General features: G+C 40.8%; 3 long non-coding RNA genes across 3 annotated transcripts in view; 1 reads left to right on the forward strand and 2 right to left on the reverse strand.

Moving 5' to 3' along the window:
• Positions 1-5,314: 5,314 nt before the first annotated feature.
• LOC116571953 lies at positions 5,315-11,961 on the reverse strand. The gene is made up of 3 exons (XR_004278061.1): positions 11,854-11,961; positions 11,292-11,387; positions 5,315-5,966 (listed from the first exon to the last, which is right to left on the reverse strand). It is a non-coding gene; the product is annotated as an uncharacterized LOC116571953 (long non-coding RNA).
• A 126-nt stretch (positions 11,962-12,087) lies between these two features.
• LOC116571954 overlaps positions 12,088-21,189 on the forward strand; it is a 53,069-nt gene continuing 43,967 nt past the window's right edge. Inside the window, exon 1 of the long non-coding RNA XR_004278062.1 lies at positions 12,088-12,468. This is a non-coding gene — a long non-coding RNA (uncharacterized LOC116571954). The remainder of the gene's footprint in view (positions 12,469-21,189) is intronic.
• On the reverse strand, positions 14,813-18,664 carry LOC116571955. The gene is made up of 3 exons (XR_004278063.1): positions 18,563-18,664; positions 15,686-15,733; positions 14,813-14,913 (listed from the first exon to the last, which is right to left on the reverse strand). It is a non-coding gene; the product is annotated as an uncharacterized LOC116571955 (long non-coding RNA).

Below are 21,189 nucleotides of genomic sequence, written 5' to 3' on the forward strand. Positions count from 1 at the left end.
ATCATCTTTTTACATGGGGATTGGGAGATGAAGGGCCTTTAAAGCTTTGTCCACAGCTGTGGTTGAAGTCAGGCATCTGGTAGCCCCACACCCAGCACAACACTGTGGGGCCTTAGGGTGACTGGGAAGAGAGGTGGCCCGGGAGCACTTCCTGGTCCTCCTTCCCCTGCAACTTGAGTGCTTGTGTCCTAAGCAGACATATGGCACTCCATCTGCTTTTTTGGCCTCCCCCTGGGTGAACAGAGGCTCTGGGCCCTCCAGTGGGGATAGGAGCCCAAATGAGGCACGCATCATCTCTGCTGCTCACTGCTAGATTCAAGTCCCAAACATGGGGACTGCACACTTCTAGAAGCACTGCATCTGTCCTTGCACCTCAGAGGACCTCTTTATCTGTACCTGCCTCTTTCAAGGTAAGCAGACTAGACTGTCTCTTTTTGAGTCTCTCTCCCACACCCTACACAAACACAGCTTCATTCCAGATGTTTTGCTTATTTCCTTGGATGTAGCTCTTGGCCTTTGGCTCAGAGAATAGACACTGAAAACCAAAGGAATGTGCTTTCCCTACTCTTTCTTTTTTGGGGGGTAACAGGTTAATCCATTTGGAAGAGTAGTGGCTTTGCCCTCCCATGGTACAGTTTCTTGCCCTGTTCCAGTGAGGCATGTCTTCTGTTCCATGGCTAATGAAATCATCATTCCTAGACATCCAGTTAATCACTTCAAAGTCTCACTTAGATTATCAATCCCTTGTCATTCTTGACTAGGGAGTGCATGCTGTTCTCTAATGGCCATCCCAGAATATTCTTACCCAGAGCCCAGCTACAATCTCCACTAAATCAATTTGGAATCCTGTCGGCTGTGCCAGGTGATAGAGGGCATTATCTCAGTTCCAAAGATCTCTGCAAAATGCAGTTCAACAGCAAAAAGTATACAAGCAGATTGAAAAGAATCAGGAGTTGCAGGGATGCTGGGGCCTCTCCTGTTTCTCTTACCTTCCTGGTGGTAAGTTACATGTTTTCTGACAGTCCAGACCAAAGTTGCCAAGGGATAGAAAGGGCACTCTTTTAAAGGCTCATCAGAGTTTTATCAACTAACAGTCACATACACGGCATTCAGATTGGATTATCATCTTATTTATGAACTTTTATATTGTAACAGCTCATTTGCATAGTTGCTCTGCAAGTTTATAACCTTTTTATCACTACACAGCAGTCAATTTTGCTGTAGTCCTGAACTCTATGTCCTTAGAAGACAGATTGGGATCAGGCCTCTCACTTATATTACTATAGGACAACAGACACTTTGCCATAGGGAATGATTGATTAACTGGATTCCTAAAATCTAAGATTTCTGCTCAGTAATATACCATTAAAAAAATGAAAAGGCAAAAAAAAAAAAAATGAAAAGGCAAATCACAGATTGGGAGTAAATATGTGTATGTGTGCACGTGGTGTATTCTACCCAGAACATGTAAAGAACTCTAACAACTCAATAATACAAAAGACACCTTTTATTTTTTTTTTTTAATGGGCAAGAGATTTGAACCAATACCCATCAAAGTACAGAAATGGTCACTATACATGAAAAGGTACTCATCATCAGATATCAGGAAAATACTGATTAAACCACAATGTGATAGTACTTCATAATCACAAGAATACCCAAAATAGATCAAATTAAAAAGAGAAACAATACCAAATGTTAGCAAGGGTATTGAGCAACACATTCTCATCCATTGCTGGTGGGGATGTAAAATGGGAGAACCATTTGGGAAAACTAGCAGAATGGAATGAAGCTAATCAGACGTCTACCCTATAACCTATGAAGTTCAACTCCTATTTACCCAAGAGAAATTAAAGCATATATCCATGCAAATATGTCTACAAAATTGTTCATAGCAGTTTTATTCATGGTAGACAAAACCTGGAGAAGAGAGAAATGTGGTTAATTCATTCAACAGAGTGGGATTCAACAATAAAAAGGAATTTTTTTTAAAGTAGGCTCCACACCCCATGTGGAGCCCAACACCAGGCTTGAACTTAAGACCCTGAGATCAAGACCTGAGCAGAGATCAAGAGTCATCTGCTTAATGGATTGAGGCATGCAGGTGCCCCCAAAAGGAATTTTAAATACATGCAAAAATATGAATTTCAAAACCAATGTTGGGTGAAAGAAATCAAACATGAAATGGTCTGTACTACATAATTCCATTTATATGAAATTCAACAGCAGGAGGAAGCAGTCTATGGTGGTGGATACCTGAAAAGTGGTTGCCTCTTACAGAAGGGGCTGACTGGAAATGGGCACAAGGTAATTTTGTTGGGTCCTCCATGATCAGGCCTCATCCACCTTGCACTCTTTTCTCTCCCATTACACCAGGGTACCTGTTTCAACTAGGGAACTTAGATCTTTCATGTCCCCATACCACCGACCCCATACCCAACAGTCCCGTTATTACAGGGAAAGCACTTTGGCAGCTGGGCTGTTTCAGGGGCTCCCACCATGTACCCTGCAAAGCCTAAGTTCAGCTACCTTTTAGAGCCTTCCCATTCCTTTCTATCCCACTATACCATAATTTAGCTCTTGAATTTATACTGTTTTAAGGTGCAACTATGCTTTTTGGTCCTAGCAATTTTAATAGAGCATTTTCTCCATTTTCATCTCAGCATGCAGTTCAAGTGCAAAGTTAGCACTTAACTGGTAAATATTTGTTGAGAAAGTTCAACATTCATTCCTAAATACCAGAAATGTTAGAGACAGCTGCAAAGACAGATCAAATGAATCATTAATATCAAAGAAGACCTATTTGTTGGGTCCTACCCTCCAAGGTCAAAGAAGCAGTCTTTGTTTTCAGGAGCTTTGACACAAATTAAACCTGACAAGTGACTATCTGGCAACTCTAGTGGTATTGAGGGGGACTCAGGGGTTTGGTGAACAACAGAAGGGCCTAAGAAAATTGTAACTGAATATGACTTCTCTCATTGTTTTGCTTCTTTCATTTTGAAATGTGGGTGATTGCCACCTTCTAGAATCTTTTCCTCATCTAGGACACATTTCCTCTGTAGGAACTTATGAGAAAACAGCCAGCTTGTTTTATAATGTCAGGATAAAATGAGAATATCAGCTAAAGCTATAACTGTGAGGAAATTGGGAGGGAAAAGTAGGGAAAAAAATGAACAAAGATTTAGTGAAAAAATACATTGGAGAATAAAAAGGGGATTCTATGAAGAGCAATTGTAATTTTTTCCTTAACTGATTAATTCTGTTAACCAATATTTCATCAAGGACTTTCACATCTAGGTCCAGAAGTAATGTTGGTCTAAAATTGTCATCATTTTCTTACTTTGTTTTAGAGCTGGGATTATACCCAGACTCACTAAATGGGTAGAGTAGCTTTCCCACTTTTTGTCTTCAACTCTGAAACATTATGTTAAATATTTAAAGGAAGGTAAAAGGGAGGGATGGCTAACGGGCATGAGGAAAGTTTTGGGGGTGATATGTTCATTATCTCATCATGCAGTGGTTGCGGGGATGTATACATATGCAAAAATGCATTAAACTGTATACTTTAAATATGTGAAGTTTATTATATGTCAGTTATGCCTCAATAAAGCTGTAAAAAGAAAGCCAGGTCTAGGCTCTGTGCTTGGGCTCTGAAACATGGTGGCGGTGTACTGAATTTCCATGCCAGCTGGACCATGGGCAAAAACCATGCTCTGCCCACTGCCATTGCCTGAGAAAACACTAGAAAGGCTTACCATAGGGAAAGCATTCAGATCATTCTGCTGTCAAGAAGGACAACCAAGAATATCTCCTGCGAAAAATGATAATTTCCAATGGAACAGTTTCTGGAAAGAGGCTGGATCTTTCCTCCTTCTCAGTATTTGAGAGTCCAAGATTCCTCAGGCTAACAACTTCAAAGCTGGTTTGAAAGGGAGGCATGTTACTTCACACTGTTTCTCCAGTGTGTACTGCTACAGTTGCTGGAATTACAGGTGCCAGCTTATAGTGAGCATTGTTGTGACAATGGAAAGGACCTGAGGAGGCTTGTAGGTTCCTTGGACCCACAACCAATTGGGGCATATGTAGGAAAAAAAGAGGGCTTCACTTAACCTTCTCTGGAGCTCCAGATGAATGTGTCCTCTCAGCCCATGTTCCTTTTATGAATTTCAAATGGATTTGAAATCACAACTTTGACATTCTTTAAGAAGGAATTACCCAAGCCAGCCTTAAATAATTTAAAGTGGGAATGAAACTGGAAGCATTATACAGAATCACATCTGATCTGTCCTGCAGCTACTGTAGGTTCTGGAAGAGATGAAGTTTATATTGTCTTTGACAAATAGAGAGCAGCTTTTGCTTATTGCTATGGTACAATTCTTGAGATATTTTCCCAGTTGGGTAACATCCCTGGACAGATGTCTGACGGCAATCGGGAAATGATGTTGCTATTACAAAAACTGCAACAGAAGTACAGGTTCCTTCCAGAGTGACTGGGTGTTTGATGCAGACCATGAAGAAAACTCCCAACCACCAGGGTCAAGAGAACAGGGTAGTTTTGAGCACCTGTGCAGACGTCAGCCCCCAAGAAGGATAAGTTTCCTAAAAATGTTTCCTTAACAAAAAGCAGCATACTTTTTAAAAGGTCTAAAATTAGGGAAAGGGGGATTTTAGAAAGTGTTCCCATTTTGTGTTCTGGATCTCAGCTCGTGCTAGACAGAGCCCCTGGCCCTCCATGTGTCAAAGGATCATATCGCTCAGACAGCCACTGCAGGGATATCTGCTGCCTGTGACTCTGGAAACAAACAGAAACTCCAGTGCTCACCTGGATCAGAAGAGAGCCCTGCAGATTCCTGCATTTGCCGGCCAGCCCCTGGGGGAGTGTGCCAGATGGTGCCCTCCAAACTAGGCCAATCAGAGATTCCTCCCCGGAGGAGATGTGGCTGCTGCCTCCTCTCGCGGGGGAAAATACTCTATCCATCTCCTTTGGTGAGGAACATTTGCTTAAGATAAACTGATCAAAATAAATCAGCAAAAGAAGACATATCAGGACACAGAAGTGCCAAATGACATGCTAGAAACCTACACTTAAAGCCATCCCGCTCTCCCCTAAGCACCCCACAATGGAGCAACATGAACCACATGTAGAAGTTTTGTCATAAGAGGAAATGAGGGGGGACACCTGGGTGGCTCAGTCGCTTAAGCCGTCTACCTTCGGCTCAGGTCATGATCCCAGGGTCCTGGGATTGATCTCCACATCAGGCTCCCTGCTCAGCAGAGTCTGCTTCTCCCTCTCCCTCTCCCTCTGCCCCACTTCTGTGCTCTCTCACACTCAGTCTCTCAAATAAAATCTATTAAAAGAAGAAGAAGAAGAAGAAGAAGAAGACACAGTTGCATGCATGAAGAGCAAAGGCATTCTTAAAAACCCACTAATGTGACAAACTCTCCAAGCCCCATCTGGGGAAATTCCACAAACTCTTTACTATAGGAATTTTTGTCAGCCTGTGTCAGCTCCATTGAACTTATCACCGGTTCTGAACCAACTGTCATTGGGGTCTACCAAGGACAATTATCTGAAGTCAGGAAAAACCACACACCACAGAACCGAAGTCCCAGGTCGACCCCTGGACCTGATCTCAGTGTTACTCGAAGGATTTCTGTCACCGTGGTCTGTGAGGGATGGAATCCAATTTGTGAAAGAGGCAGCTCCTCACACTTTGGCACATCTCAGAAAGCTCCTCAGTAGACAGGAAGGTTCTGCTGTGACCAACGGGATGGTATGGTGATGAAATACAGGAGACTGATGTTAAAGCCAGCATTAAACCCAGGCCTTCACATCAGAGGACTTGACCATCAACAAGAACTTCGTGCCTGTTCAGACTGCACGCATTTCTCTGGTGTGCTGATGCCTTCTCAGTTGAAAAGTGTGTTTGATGCCCTAAGCAGTCTTCCTTTATCAGAAGATTCCCCTGAAAATGGTAAGAATAATATTAGAATCTCCTTCTCTACAAACTATCAGAAGCATGAGGACCAGTGTCCTCAAATTGGTAGTTCTTTGTATCTTTTAATATTTTTTAGTATTTTGAATTGTGTGTTTTACAAATATACTCTATTTGGTAAGTACTTACACATAGACCAAAACCCCAAAGAATCAAATATCAGGGATTAATTATTTCTAGAAATAAGTCACTAAAGTGTTAACTTAGAAGAAATTTCAAGAAATAACTAAATCATGGGTTCCTTACCTGACAATATTGCCATTTGGTGCCAGATAATTCTTTGAGGCAGGGGCGGGGGGGGGGGGGCACTGTTCTGGGTGCAGTAGGATGTTTAGCAGTATCCCTGGTCTCTACCCATTAGATAAATGCCAATCACACTTCCCCTTCTCCCTTAGGTGTGACAACCAAAATTAGGTTCAGACAAATGTCCCCTTGCTGAGAACCACTGAACTACTTCTCTTGCGTGAATATTACACTTATCTCATGGTATAATATTCATGTTCTCTTTGTTTCCAGACAGCAAATAGCCATATAAATTACTATCCTTGATGGTATGTTTTATCTTTTTTTATTTTTATTTTTTTTAAGGTTTGGAAGATTTGGGGGAGAAAAAAAGAAACTTAGAGGTCTGCCTGAGTTCAGAGTCTCTATCATTAGGCTACAAAACCTAAAAGCAGGTCATTCTACCCTATGCCTCTGGAAACGCTAAGGAGGAAAAGGACATTTGTGAAGTATTTTTCACAAGAGGCTTTGTGAGCAGCTGTAACTATACAAGTCCCAAATGCTATTAGAGGAAGGGCAAGACTTACAGATCAATCCATGAAACTTGAAAGGAGAGATACAATGCTATTTTAGAAAAAGAAAGGTAACTTAAGCGTCTGGAGACCTCATAGATTTAGTGACTACCATGCAGGCCACTGTATAAAACAACAAACAACCTTACGCCTTTCGTCTGGGAGCTTGGGAGTCCCATACAGGAGCCAATGTCATGCACATGTGGCCTTTCCATACCCCATGCTCATCCTTTGCTGACTCCTGATTCGTTCATTCACTCTAGTTGGTCCATTCTGCCTGAGGAGGGCAGTTGAGAATTATTCTTCTGCCTCCACCAGGTCGGGATCTGGGCTGCTGAGGAGGAGCAGCGGAAGGACACAGCTTCTGTACCGTCAAAGTCACTAAAAGGTCTCTTGTCATCAGCTCTACATGAGTGATGAGACTTTCCCCATTCCATTAGTATAGGTCATTGGGATTTGGTGCTAGGCATGTCTAATGTTTCCTAACTACTCTATCACTGATGGGGGAGAAAAAAAATCCTGGATATTACACACCTACCTTGCCAATTATAAATCTCTAATCCAATGGCATCCAGTCTGCCGTTGCTGATCCCCAGGATGAGGCTGTTCTTTGAGGAAGTATGAAAATCCAGGGTGATATTTATATCCCATCAGACGTTGTTGCCTTTCTTGACTGACACTTAGCAAAGATAACCCTGAGTATGGGCTGAGCTCAGCCCAGCCTGCCGTCCCCCAGGAAGGCTCAAGCTCAGACTCAGAGAGGCCAAGGGCTGGGCTGGGCTTGCTGCCTATACAGTTTGGCTGCTGGTTGAGGATGAGGTATGGGTAGACCTGGCCCTAGTTTCTTTTCTGATCTGGTTCCATCCCCACCAGGTCACTTCCACCCTCTGACTCTCCGCTTCCTCAGCTGTAAGATGACCCAAGTGTAGCTTTGGAAGAAGACACACCCCATCATTGGGACTGAGCCAAACCAGAGCACGAAATGGCTAATCCTTTCTCATCCATTGCCAGGTAAGCATTGGGCACCCAGCAGATTTGCATTTTTGGCAAGTGCCAATCTTAAATTCTAGGATAATACTATTCAAAGTGTGGTCTGGGATCTGGCACCAGTTGGCAAACTGTTTCTGGTCCAAGATAAGGTAGGCAGAAAGAACAGGAGCAAGCTCTGAGAAACGTATATGTAATATCGGGCTAATTCCTCAAAGCCCCAGGACAGGATTGGTGAATAGAGTACAGAGCAGTTTGGGTGGGACTTGAATGGTGAGCGCCATGTGACTCGAGCTGTATACTTGCTATGCACAGGAGGACCTCCTCCTCACGCGGCCTATCACTTTAAGATCTGTCAGCTGTACTCCAACATCCTCCAATCTATATATATTATTCATTTATAATGTCTTTAAATCATTTTGACTTTTAATTACGATTTTTTAATGTAAACATACATATATTCGTAGCTCTATTAGGCAAGTAAATTTGACGAAGTACTAAAACCGGAGCGTGATTTATGGGAAAGTTACTAATGAGTCATGAATGAAACTGATACTGAAGTGACATTTACTTGCCAAACAAATTCAAAACAAAAAAATTCTTTGAGAAAGAGAGTTTTGAATTAAAAGGCTGACAGAAGCAGATGTTTGGTATTACACTATAAACATTAAAGCTTTTGGGAGCTTCACAAGGAATTGCTTCTTAGGTTGCTAAAACTAAAAATCCATTTATAATTACTGAACGATTAGCAAAAGATTGCTTTGGTGATGCTTGCTTAGAAGCAGTAGGTGAAACAGGAAAAAATGGGGCTCAAGAAACACTTTCCAATCAGATGTGTTCAGAAACTGGCTATTATGATTTAAGACCAACTCATAAAACATATAATGTTGCCTATTTTTCACTGCAACTTGACAACTACAAAGATCTTGCTAGAATGAACTAATTTGAACATGATAGTAAAAAAACAGGATTCTCCGCCCCGCCCTCGCCCCAGCTTTCTTGCTAACAAATGTGCTTGGAATTTAAGTTTTGAGTAGGAATGTGTTCTGATGGCACCTCTGCAATGAGAGAAAAGCATTTTGTGAGAGTTCCCTGGATGGAGAGCTTGCAACTGACTGTAATCGGTTCACAGCTCCTGTCATGGAGAAAAGTCTTGCTATGAAATATGTCAGCTTACCTAAAACCTATGCTTAACGATGCAGCAAAAACTAACATGGTAAATTGAAGATTATTCTTTTTATAATGTCATAATATGGAAGTTGAGTCATAACTGGTACTGCATGCTGAATTAGGATCTTTATGGAGAAGAAGTTGTGTCAAGAACGACATTGTGTCAAATTCTTGCCTTATGTTTCTACAAAATAAGTTAATTTGGTTCTAATTTTTTATTTTTTTATTCTAATTTTTTAAAATGTAAACCAGATAGTCTTGCTTATTTGTTGCTATCTTTGATTTTTTAAAAAAGATTTTATTTATTTATTTGAGAGAGAGAGCATGCACATGGAGAGGGAGAAGCAGACTCTCCACCGAGCAGAGGAGATCTGCTGGGATCACAACCTGAGCCGAAGGCAAACTCTTAAGGACTGAGCCAGCCAGGTGCCCCTCTTCAATATTTTAATGATTTTTATACTTCTGTGGGAGGAAGCATAGCAACATGTTTTACCAGTGAATATATGATTGTAAGGGAGAAATAAAAGAAGTTTGGAAGAACACAATTTTACAGATTTTTGACATGTTCCATAATTAAAAAATGACTGTCGATAAAGACTGTCAATGAAGTAGGTGATCTTTGTATTGCCAATCTGAAAAGTTACAAACATCCTATGAATTTGACCAAATGCTTTAAATCTTATTTTTCATTACTAGAATAGCCTATGTAGGAAGATCATGGCTCTGACAAGTAATTTCAATAAAAGGTAGTTGACATAAAACTATAACTTCATGAAATAAATTGTGGAACTAGCTGATGGACTGAAAATGAATTTTGAAAATGCAGCATCAGTTGGGTCATTTCCGATCAAAGTTAAAAATGAACTTGCTGAAATTAATCTCCTCTTATACTGCAATCAACACACCTCTGTGAGGTTAGTTTCTCTAAAGAGTTTTTTAATTACTTTATTTCAGTGAGAGGAGTGAGAGAAAGAAGGAGAGGGAGACTCCCTGTTGAGTGCAGAGCGGGACATGGAGCTCAGTCTCAGGACCCGAAGATCATGACCTGAGCTGAAATCCAGAGCTGAATGCTCAACCAGCTGGGTCACCCAGGTGCCTTCTCTAATGAGGTTTTAAAACAAAATGTAAGAAGTCACTTAGATATACCTTAGCAAGTAATGTCATAAACCTAAATTATTTTAGATAAATTAACAAGAAGTGAGCACATTTGTAGAATAACAAAATACTACAAGTGTAATAGGGATTCTTCATATTAATCACCTATATGCATACTTTCAATGAATGTGTACTGATTTTAAAATTATTTTTTGTTGAGCGCCTGGATGGCTCAGTGGTTTAAGCCTCTGCCTTCGGATCAGGTCATGATCCCAGGGTCCTGGGATCGAGCCCCACATCGGACTCTCTGCTCAGCGGGCAGCCTGCTTCCCCCTCTCTCTCTGCCTGCCTCTCTGCCTACTTGTGATCTCTGTCAAATAAATAAAATCTTAAAAAAAAATAAAACTGGCCTTTCATTATCAACAATTTGAGAGACAAATTACTTAATATTACCTCTTCCCATAACTCTCTTTCTATGCTCTTTTTATCTGGGTCAAATTTTCATTTCTGTTACTGGGCACCTTCCCTTAATTATAGGTAAAAATGTTATTTAAGGCTCGGAGAAATTAAGCTATAAAAATGAAAGAGTTGATTATTGAAATCAGCGAATCTCACTGTTGGATTTAGAAGAAATACAGTTCAGTATCCTGCCCAAATTTGGGAGTTGGTTCTATAAAATACTGAGAACAACAACAACAACAACAACAACAAAAACCCCACTGGATTTAGGTTTTAATAGTTGCAGTGTTGCGGAGTAGGCTCTGGAGTCAGTCTGAATAAATTCGAGCCTTGATTTTGCTCCAACGTGCTGTACGACCTTGGACAAATTACTTAAATTCTCCGATAGACAGTAGCCATAGTCTCTTCATTTGTACAGGGAGGATAATAATACCTACCATAAAGAGTTCATGTAAGGATTAAACGAGACTGCATGTGGAAAATCCCTTAATAGTCCTGGGCTGGGAGTCAGTAATTGGTAGCTCTTGTCATAGTTACTGTGCAAAGCATTTTCACTGGCAGCTATCAAAGTCGACCTCTGCCACAGTTTATGAGGTAGCAGGGAGAATGTTCTTAACAACACATCAGAAATGAGGACATACAGGCCTGGGGAATTAAATCACCAACTCAAAATCAGAAGCAGACAGACTTCTCATTTACGAAACCAAGCTCTTTCCACCAAGGGGTCAGCCTTCCTGGCAAATGATTGCCGGATCTCAGGAATGGGATGTTCATTCAGCCCAATCCTTACCTTCTTCAATCAAGTCTCAGCTGGCCTCCCTGTAGTTTCCATCTCTTGGTCTGGCCATGCCCTCTGACGCCAGGGAATAAAAAAGGTACAGGGAACCTAGAAACCGAAAGAGAGTGCATATTTCCCCAACTCCACGCTAAAGGGCTGGAGCCTCCCCTGCAAGGGGCCACAGCCCAGACCTCCAACCCCACCCCTAGCTGCCCTCATCTGGAGATCTGGTCTTCCTTTTGCTTCCCACAACCTCTCCCCAAATTCCTGAGTCTCCCAGAAACTCCAAGAGGAGATCAGAGGGCCAAGTGAGCTCGGCTCCTTCCAGTGCTGCCTTCACTAACAGCACACACTCCAGTCCCCTCCTGATTGCTTTATCGTCCTGAGGCCACTCTGGGTAAATAGAATTATTTTACTCCGCTCTCCAATTTACTGCAGGAGATTATGAAAGGATGACACCTAGCTTCACTAGAAATCCCTCTAGCTTCTCAGCAATCACTTTCAACATCCCTCTGTGAAAACCCACTGTTCACAGTTTCTCTCCCCCAACTCTCAGGCCTTGCAGTGGACTGACCGCTCTCTTTACGGGCAAGGGGCAGCCACCATTCCCTGCTTTCTACAGAACTGATATGAATGCCACCATCTCCAGGTACCAGACCACACCTTGCAACCCTTTCCAACCGCCAAGACAACTCCCACCTACCGCTGCAGGTTGACTCCGCCCACTCCCCCAACCGCCATGCCCATGGTTGGGCTGGCCCCGCCCCACCCCGCCAAGCCCTTTGGTTTCCAGGCCACGCCTCCACGCCTCTGTAGCCCCGCCCCAGCCCTCAGCTCTCAAGTGGGCTTTGCCTTTTCACGCACGTCCGGTGTAGGCCTGCCCGCCATTAAAAGCCGGATGGGCCTGAACGTCGACGCTTCCTGCGCCTGGGCGCGTCCTAGCTCTCTCTCACCACAGTGGCCCAAATGGGGTGGCTTTGAAGAACTCCGCGCCATGTTTTCCCTCTCTGTGCGCTTGAGGAGCAGGAACAGGCCAAGAGAACACAAAACTGCTCAACCCTGCGGGGCTGAATATTCCTTGAAGAGTCCAAGGAAGCTGTCCCCGGGGACGGGCGAAGGGCTGGCCGTGACGTGGTCCCTTCTGTCACGCATCCCATTGGATCATGTGACTCCTGAAACCCACGAGTAGGTGAGTAGGAGGCCCAGGCCGAGGCGGGGTTCCCCTCCCTGCCAGCCTGGTGAGATGCATGTGGTGTTTCCCACCCGTGGGTACCGTTCCCACCAAGAACAGTTCAGGGCCTCCCAAGGCCCGGACCTGGTGTGGAGATCCTGGCTGGGGGGCGGCTGGAGGTGTGAGGGCCAGGCCGGGCCCCAAGGGAGCGGGGACTTAGGGGAAGACTGGGAGTCCCGGACTGAAACCCGCACCGAGACAGAGGTGCTTCACTGGCTGTGTGAGGGCCGCTAAGGTCCTAGTGGGGCAAGAGGGAGGGGGCAGCAAGAGCCGCGGGCTTGCAATAGAAGTGTGTGTCGGCGGGTGTCCAGGGGACATGGGTGAGCCACCCACAGCATCTGCCCCAGAGTTCACAGCTGACCGCTTCTGAGTGGTTGTGTAATCGTGGAGCAGTACCCATTAGATTGGTGCTATGGTTTATGCAGGCAACCTGGGACCTGTAGAGATGAAAACTCAATGGAAGTAAAGGAGCTGGGAATTGGAGACAGCTGCCAGCCAGAACTTTCACGTTTTGGGGGCTGTGTGATGCTTTCCCGCCCTCCCCTCATTAGAGCAATCTGCCCAACAACCTTTTAGTCTCCTCTTCTACTCCCTGCCCTCCAGTGCCTGTTACTAGTAACTTTCATAGGCTTGTGTAGCACCAAGCTTAGTTCCTTGGCCTCCTGTGGCAAAAATGCGATAAGCTGGGGGGTGCCTGCGGGGCTCAGTGGTTTAAACGTCTGCCTTCGGCTCCCGTTATGATCCCAGGGTCCTGGGATCAAGCCCCCTATCTGGCTCCCTGCTCAACAAAGAGTCTGCTTCTCCCTCTTCCTACCCCCCCCCCCGCCCCCCGCTTGTGTTTTCTCACTCACTCTCTGTCAAATTTAGAAAAAAAAAATTTTTTTTTAATGCCATAGACTGGGTGTCTTGCCAACAACAGAATTTTTCTCACAATTCTAGAGGCTGGAAGTCCAAGATGAGGTGCCAGGTGATTAGTGGTATCTCTGCTCTAGATGGCAGACTTCTTATGTCCTCACATGGTAGAAGAGGGCAAAGGCCTGAGGCCCTCTCTGGGGCCTGTTTTATAAGGACACTAGTCTCAGTGATGAGGGCTCCAGAATCAGGACTTAATCACCTCCCAAAGGCTCCACCTCCCAGTACGATGGCGCTGGAGGTTAGCTTTAAGAGTATGAATTTTGGGGCGCCTGGGTGGCTCAGTGGGTTACACCACTCCCTTCGGCTCAGGTCATGATCTCACGGTCCTGGGATCGAGTCCCGCATCGGGCTCTCTGCTTGGCAGGGAGCCTGCTTCCCTTCCTCTCTCTCTGCCTGCCTCTCTGCTTACTTGTGATCTCTGTCTGTCAAATAAATACATAAAATCTTTAAAAAAAAAAAAAAAAAGAAGAGTATGAATTTTGGAGGGACACATTCAGACCATAGCACTGTTTCTTAGTGCTCTTCAAAGTTCATACTCATGTTTTGAGATTTCTTTTTGAAACTTGATGTCTCACTTACTTCACTCCCTACACACTGGAAAACTTCTTGAGGATGGGGCAAACAACCTGTTTTGCTTACGATGGAGTCCCTAACGTCTAACACAGTGTCAGGCATGTGGTAGTTGCTCTGTAAATATTTATTGAATGAGTGAATGTTTTCTTTAACACCTTGGAAGTATAATAATAGTTTTGTGGGGTGCCTGGGTGGCTCAGTGGGTTAAAGCCTCTGCCTTCAGCTCAGGTCATGATCCCGGGGTCCTGGGATCAAGACCCGCATTGGGCTCTCTGCTCGGCAGGGAGCCTGCTTCCCTTCCTCTCTGCCTACTTTTGATCTCTGTCTGTCAAATGAATAAATAAAATCTTTAACAAAAATAATAGTTTTGTGACTGTTTTCTTTTTTTTTTTTTTTTTCTGTTCATTATCTACCTGTGATTCCTGAGAGCCGTTTGTGTAATAAAAATCTCTCGGGATTATCTTGATTAGTATGGCATAAAGAAAACTCCCGTATAGATAACTTTTCTTCTGAACCATCTAGAGGAAACTTTGTCAGCTGTCATTGAGGAACTAGGTTGCTCATTCCACAGGTCTTAGGACAACATTCAGATTTCTCATGCTCCCTGGTATTTATTAGGTGTGAAAGATTTCATGAAGGATTTTGACATTCTGAGCCTTCCTACACTTTCCTGCTTCCTGCATGAAACCGTTATGGTAAAATGAGATTATACATGTAAGAGCATTTTGAAAATTCTAGAACTCTCAACTCTAGAAATGTAAAGAAATATTTTTGTTATTATTCATGTTCAGTAATTGATCCAGACCCACTTCTCTATGTTATGGTTTATTTACAGGTCACATTAGCCATACAGACATGAAAATACCTTCTTTTTGCTCTCCTTCCTTTTAAACTTTCCTTTCTTCTTAAAGGTACCTGCAGATGGAATCAATCCTTTTATTGTCTGTGCAGGGGCTGAGCTCTTAATGCTTTATTTGTGTCATATTAGATGTAATGTAATACACATTTCCTTTGTCTAGTTACCTCTTCAAGGCAAAAAAACAAAATCAAACAACACCCAAAACAAACAAAAATTTGCTTATGTGTTGGAATATTTAGATATAAAACATGCCATTTTTGACTAATTGAAGCATAATAATTAAAAGCAATTGCAACTTAAAATGTTTCTGTAGACTGCTGACTAATGTTGACTTGATAAAACTAATATAAAACCTTTCTAATCTGGTGTGTTATGTATTTTCTCATTTACACGATATATACAGTGTTTATAGATTTTCGCAAGCAACATAGAAAGGTCCATTTCATTACTTTATAATCTACCTTTTAAATGAATATATGTATCCTTATATACAAATATACAATGTCATACTTAGTGTTATACTTAAGAGCAAGGAAACATAGAGAAGTGTACAGATATAAAAATCTCTATTCAAGTTTCACTCTGCCACCTACCAACTGTATAAGTAGGAGCAAATTAGTTAACTTCTATAAAATGTCTCCATCTAAGGCTGTGAGGGTGAAGGATGGCCAGGTGGAAAGTGCTGATATCCCCAAAAAAGGGAGGGTTGGGGGTTTGGGATCTATATGGCCTAAAGAAGTTAGGACTAGGGTTTGTTTGCACTAGCATGGAAAAGAATGAATAGGAGTAAGAGAAAAAGTTTAAAAAAAAAAGTCTTTTTTGACTTACCATTCAGCAGGTAGGAGAAAGTGGAACCAGTAGGAATCAGGATAAGACCTGGGTAAAAAATAATGACAGTATTTTCCTAACAGAGATAACTTGTGGACAAGTACAAAGGAATTCATGTGGATAGTATTACTAAATATTTATAATTTGTAGTTGAAGAAATTATCGTATTTACCATAGCTACAGTATGGGAATGATCACTGGGGTAGGTTTAAGGAAATGGTCTTTCCTGTTCCGTGTTGTCTGTCATCTTCTCCCTTGTCCTTGTACTAATAATGCTTCTGCCATATAGTTGCCTTGAGCATCTATTTCTTTTGAGCATTCACTTAATGATTTTATTATAGTTTTCTTCTTTACATACCCAGAATTTTCTTATACTTCTAAAGCCTCCCCTTCCATGTTTTTATTTTCATAAGACTTTTCGTATGTGGGCTGAGAAATTATATCATCCGTGAGAGAATTCAAGTAAGAATTAATGAACTGTGGAGAAGGCATCAGAGGCTCACAGTCTGGATCACTGTTTTTTCCATGTAAGGGATATAACCGAAGACTAGCCATGTGGAAGAGTTGCATAGATTAAGGTATGTGAGAAGGGGCTTAGAGCTTCCATGCCCTTTCCTCAACTATCCATGTGTTCACCAATCCAGAAACTCCCTGATTTAAATGTTAATCTCATCCTAGAACACCCTCACAGAAACAACCAGAATAATGATTGGTCAAATATTTGGGTACACTGTAGCCCAAATTGGCATATAAAATTAACCATGAAAGCTCTTGAATGTTGTCAAATATTTTTCTGCATCAGATGAGAGGACCGTGTGTTACTTTTTCTGCTTCATTCAGTTAATATGGTGTGATATAGTGGTTGATTTTCACATTTTGATCCCTCCTTGCATTCCAGGAATAAAGGCTATTTGGTCATGTTGTATAAACCTTTACTATGTTGTTGAATCCAGTTTGTTACTATTCTGTTGAGGATTATTGCATCAATATTGGTAAAGGCTATTGGTCTGTAGTTTTCATGTAGTATCTTTGTTTGGCTTTTATATTAGTGTAATACTGGTTTTTATATTAGTGTAATGCTGGCCTCTTAGAGTGAGTTAAGAAGTGTTCCCTCCTCTTCTGTTGTTTAACTGTGTGGTTGGTTAAAGGAATGGTAAAAACACAATAGGCACTGTGCCAGAACTAACGATTTCTCAAAGTGTCATTTCAAATTTTTGCAATCAGATATATTGTATCAACTGCTGTTAATTAAGAATCACTGATTAAGGGGCACCTGGGAGGCTCAGTCAGTTAAGCATCTTCCTTCTGCTCGGGTCATGATCCCAAGGTCCTGGGATGGAGCCCTGCATCAGGCTCCCTGCTCATTGGGGAGTCTGCTTCTCCTTCTGTCTCTTCCCTGGGTTTGTGCTCTTTCTTCCTCACTCTCTTACTCTCAAATAGATAAAATCTTAAAAAAAAAAATCACTGCTTAAGACTGGGGAGAAGACCAGCATTTAAAGATAAATAATGCAGTTGGTAAGGAGCTTTTTGCAACGTAAGAGATACCCTCAGGTAAACTGTGATTGATCGTCAGTTGCAATAATTCTGATGTAGATTAAAATGAAAGAAGTGGGCTGGAAAGAATCACAGAAGAGGAAGAATTTAGACTTCATATAAAGAGAGATGGCAGGCATAATAAATCATAGGTGGAAAAGTAGAACAGACAAGAACAATGAAGTTGGAATGAGCCAGAACATAATCATGGGCAGCGAAGACCCCATTTGGACTGGGACAAAAGGTTCAGGAAGGTGAAGAGTTTGAAATGGTCCTCTACAGACTGGTACAGTAGGGGGCTGGAACTTTTAAGAGGGTGGAATTTATCTGAAAGGGCTGCTTGAGAGGCTAGAGGAGGTTTGTGATATGGTCTGTTTTATCAGTGAGTAAGTATTTTATCAGTGCAAGGAGGCTGCACTGAGCAGAGTCCTTGAGCTGAATGAGACTGACATCAAGGTCGTAGGACAAATGAAGTCAGGAGGGCATGATTTGGTCTGTTTTGTTTACTGCCCTAGTGCCTGGGCATTTCATACAGCTGGTGTTCTATATTTATTGAATGAATGGATGAAAAAGACATAAACTGGCAAATGGAAATAAAGAAGAAAATGCAAAGAATGTTTTGAAGAAAAGAGCAGTAGTACTGAGGGAGTGGTTAGATAATGAGTATCAAGATTATCTTAACATTTGTAACAATGGGAGAGTTTATAACCTATTGAGGGAATGATGGTGGCACCAGTTATTACTGGGAAATTTAAAGGTGAAGCCAATTAAGTGGAAGAGAGTGGGGGAGAATATAGGCTTGTTTAAATAAAGTTGAGTTTGAGGTGCTGGATGAAACATCTAAGTGGCAATGCGTAGTAGACAACAGGAACTGGATTTTGAAGAAGTGAGGATTGTGAATATTGATTTTTTGAATCTTTCAGAATCCTTGCATTTAGGTTATATTTTAAACCTTAGGCATTGGTCAGATCTAACTTAAAAGCAGGAAAACAGAAAAACAAAGTTTTGGAAATTTGAAGAGCATCCACATTCAGGTGATTGTAAGTGAAATATATTGAAATTTATCTATGAAAAACACATACTGAATGACTGAAGAGTGTTAAGCTATAGCAAAATAGAATTTTTAGTATTAAGAGTTATCATGAATGATCTGAAATGACTGAAATGAGTTCCCAATGATTGAAGATTAGACTGGTAAGAGAAAAATATAGCTAAAATCAAGAACCAAATTTTAGGAGTGCCTGCGTAGTTCAGTCAATTAAGTGTCCAACTCTTGATTTTGGCAAGAATCATATTTTATTTTACTTTGGGGAAGTACCCACATAGCAGTAAATATTCTCTTACCCAGCCTTGTATTCACCTCTGTTCCAATTCCACTCCTTCCAAAATTCTCAGGATTCATTCCCTGGCATATTTGCCTCATTTCTGCATGGGCCTATTAGACCATTCCAAGAAGAATTAAGCATTCCTTGGAATAATGTTCACACTGCTGTGCACAGTGATATCATCATGCTTTGAAGCATCAATTTCAAATGCCCATGTACAATTTAAACTGGGCCTGTTATTAATAGCTATGGGAATAAAGAGAGAGGATTTAGGGATGTTGCATTTTTCTGTTTTTTTTCTTTTATTACACTTTTTAAATTTTTATTGAAATGTAATTAACATATAGTGTTATGTAAGTTCCAGGTGTGCACTATAATGATTCAGCAATTCTATACATTAACCAGTGCCCCTCAAGATAAGTGTACTCTTAAGAGTATACTTTATTTCACCCACCCCCCATGCACCGCCCCTCTGGTCATCAGTTTGTTTTCTATATTTAAGAGTCATTCTTTGGTTTGTTTCTATTTTTCTTCATCTGCTTTCTTTCTACCACTCAGAAGGTTGTCTTTTCATTTTATTGATGGTTTCCTTCACTATGCAAAAGTTTTTAATTTGGGGGTAGTCCCAGTTGTTTAATTTTGCTTATGTTTCCCTTGCCTGAGAAGACGTATCTAGAAAAATGTTTCTATGGCCAATATCAAAGTAATTATTGCCTATATTCTCTTCTAGTTTTATGGTTTTAGGTCTCACATTTAGTCTTTAATCCATGTTGAGCTTATTTTTGTATGTGGTATAAGAAACTGGTCCAGTTTCATTCTTTTTCATGTAGCTGTCCAGTTTTCTCAACCCCGTTTGTTGAAAAGATGTATTTCCCCCCCTGTATGTTCTTGCCTTCTTTGTAGTGGATTACTTGATCATATAAACATGGGTTTATTTCTGGGTCTTTATCTGTTTCACCGATCTATGTGTCTGTTTTTGTGCCAGTACCTTCCTGTTTTTATTTCTACAGCTTTGTAGTATATCTTGAAATCTGGGATTGTAGTCCAGCTTCATTCTAATTTATCGAGATTGCTTTGCTATTCAGGGTCTTTTGTGGTACCTTACAAATTTTGGGATTATTTGTTCTAGTTCTCTGGAAAATGTGGGAATTTTTATAGAGATTACAGTAAATCTGTAGATTATTTTGGGCAATATAGGCTTTATAATTGTATTGGTTCTTCTAATCCGTAACCATGGAATATATTTCCACTTGCTTTGTGTTATCTTCAATTTTATCAATGTTTTATACATTTCAGAGTATAAATTTTTCACCTCCTTGGTTAAGTTCATTCCTAGATATTTTATTCTTTTTGGCACAACTGTAAATGAGATTATTTTCTTAATTTCATTTTCTGCTGCTTCCTCATTAGTGTAAAATGCAATAGATTTTTATATATTGATTTTGTATCCTATCATTTTACTGAATTCATTTCTTAGTTCTAGTATTTTTGCAGGGGGAGCCTTTAGGGTTTTCTAGATATAGTATTATGACATCTGCAAATAGTGACAGTTTAATTTCTTCTTTGTGAGTTCGGAAGCCTTTTATTTCTTTTTCTTGTCTAATTGCTGTGGTGAGGGTTTCCAGTACTTTGTTGAATACAAGTGGTGACAGTGGACATCCTTGTCTTGTTCTTGATCTTTGGGGAAAAGCTTTCAGTTTTTTGCCTTTGCTTATGATGTTAGCTATGGGTTTCTCATATCTGGCCTTTATTATATTACAATATGTTCCTTCTAAACCCACTTTGTGGAGAGTTTTTATCATAAAGATATGTTATACTTTGTCAAATATTTTTTCTGCATCTGTTAAGATGATAGTATGATTTTTATGCTTTCTCTTGTTGATGTGATGGATATGCAGATATTGATTGTGGTGAATGATTTTTTTAATGTATTGTTGGATTTTTTTGCTAATATTTTGTTGAGGATTTTTGCATCTATTTTCATCAGAAATATTGGCCTATATTTCCCCCTTTTTTTGGTACTATTTTTGTCTGGTTTTAGTATCAGGGTGCTGGTCTTGTGGGATTAACTTGGAGTGTTCTTTCTCTTCCATTTTGTAGAATAGTTTGAGGGGAATAAGTATTAACTTTTAAATATTTGGTAGAATCTACCTGTGAATCTATCTGATTTTGGACTTTTGTTTATTGGGAGTTTTTTTTATTACTGATTCAATTTCATTGCTAATAATCAATCTTTTCAAATTTTCTATTCCTTATTCAATTTTGGAAGATATGTTTCTAGAAACTCATTCATTTCTTTTAGGTTATCCAATTTGTTGGCATATAATTTTTCATAATATTCTCTTACAGTTCTTTGTTATTTCTGTGATATCAGTTATTTCTCCTTCATTTCTGATTTTGAGTCCTTTCTCTCTCTCTCTCTCCTTTTTTTTTTTTTTTTTTTTTTTTTTTAAAGGAGTCTGGTTTACCAATTTTGTTGATCTTTTCAGAGAACCAGTTCCTGGTTTCATTATTCTTTTTTATTGTTTTTGTAGTCTAACTTATTTGTATCCAAAATTTATTATTTCCTTTCTTGTACTGGCTTTAGGTTTCATTTGTTCTTTTTCTAGCTCTTCTAGGTATAAGGTTAGGTTTTTATATGGGATT

The sequence above is a fragment of the Mustela erminea genome, chromosome 13 (genome assembly GCF_009829155.1).
Source record: "Mustela erminea isolate mMusErm1 chromosome 13, mMusErm1.Pri, whole genome shotgun sequence".
NCBI lineage: Eukaryota > Metazoa > Chordata > Mammalia > Carnivora > Mustelidae > Mustela > Mustela erminea.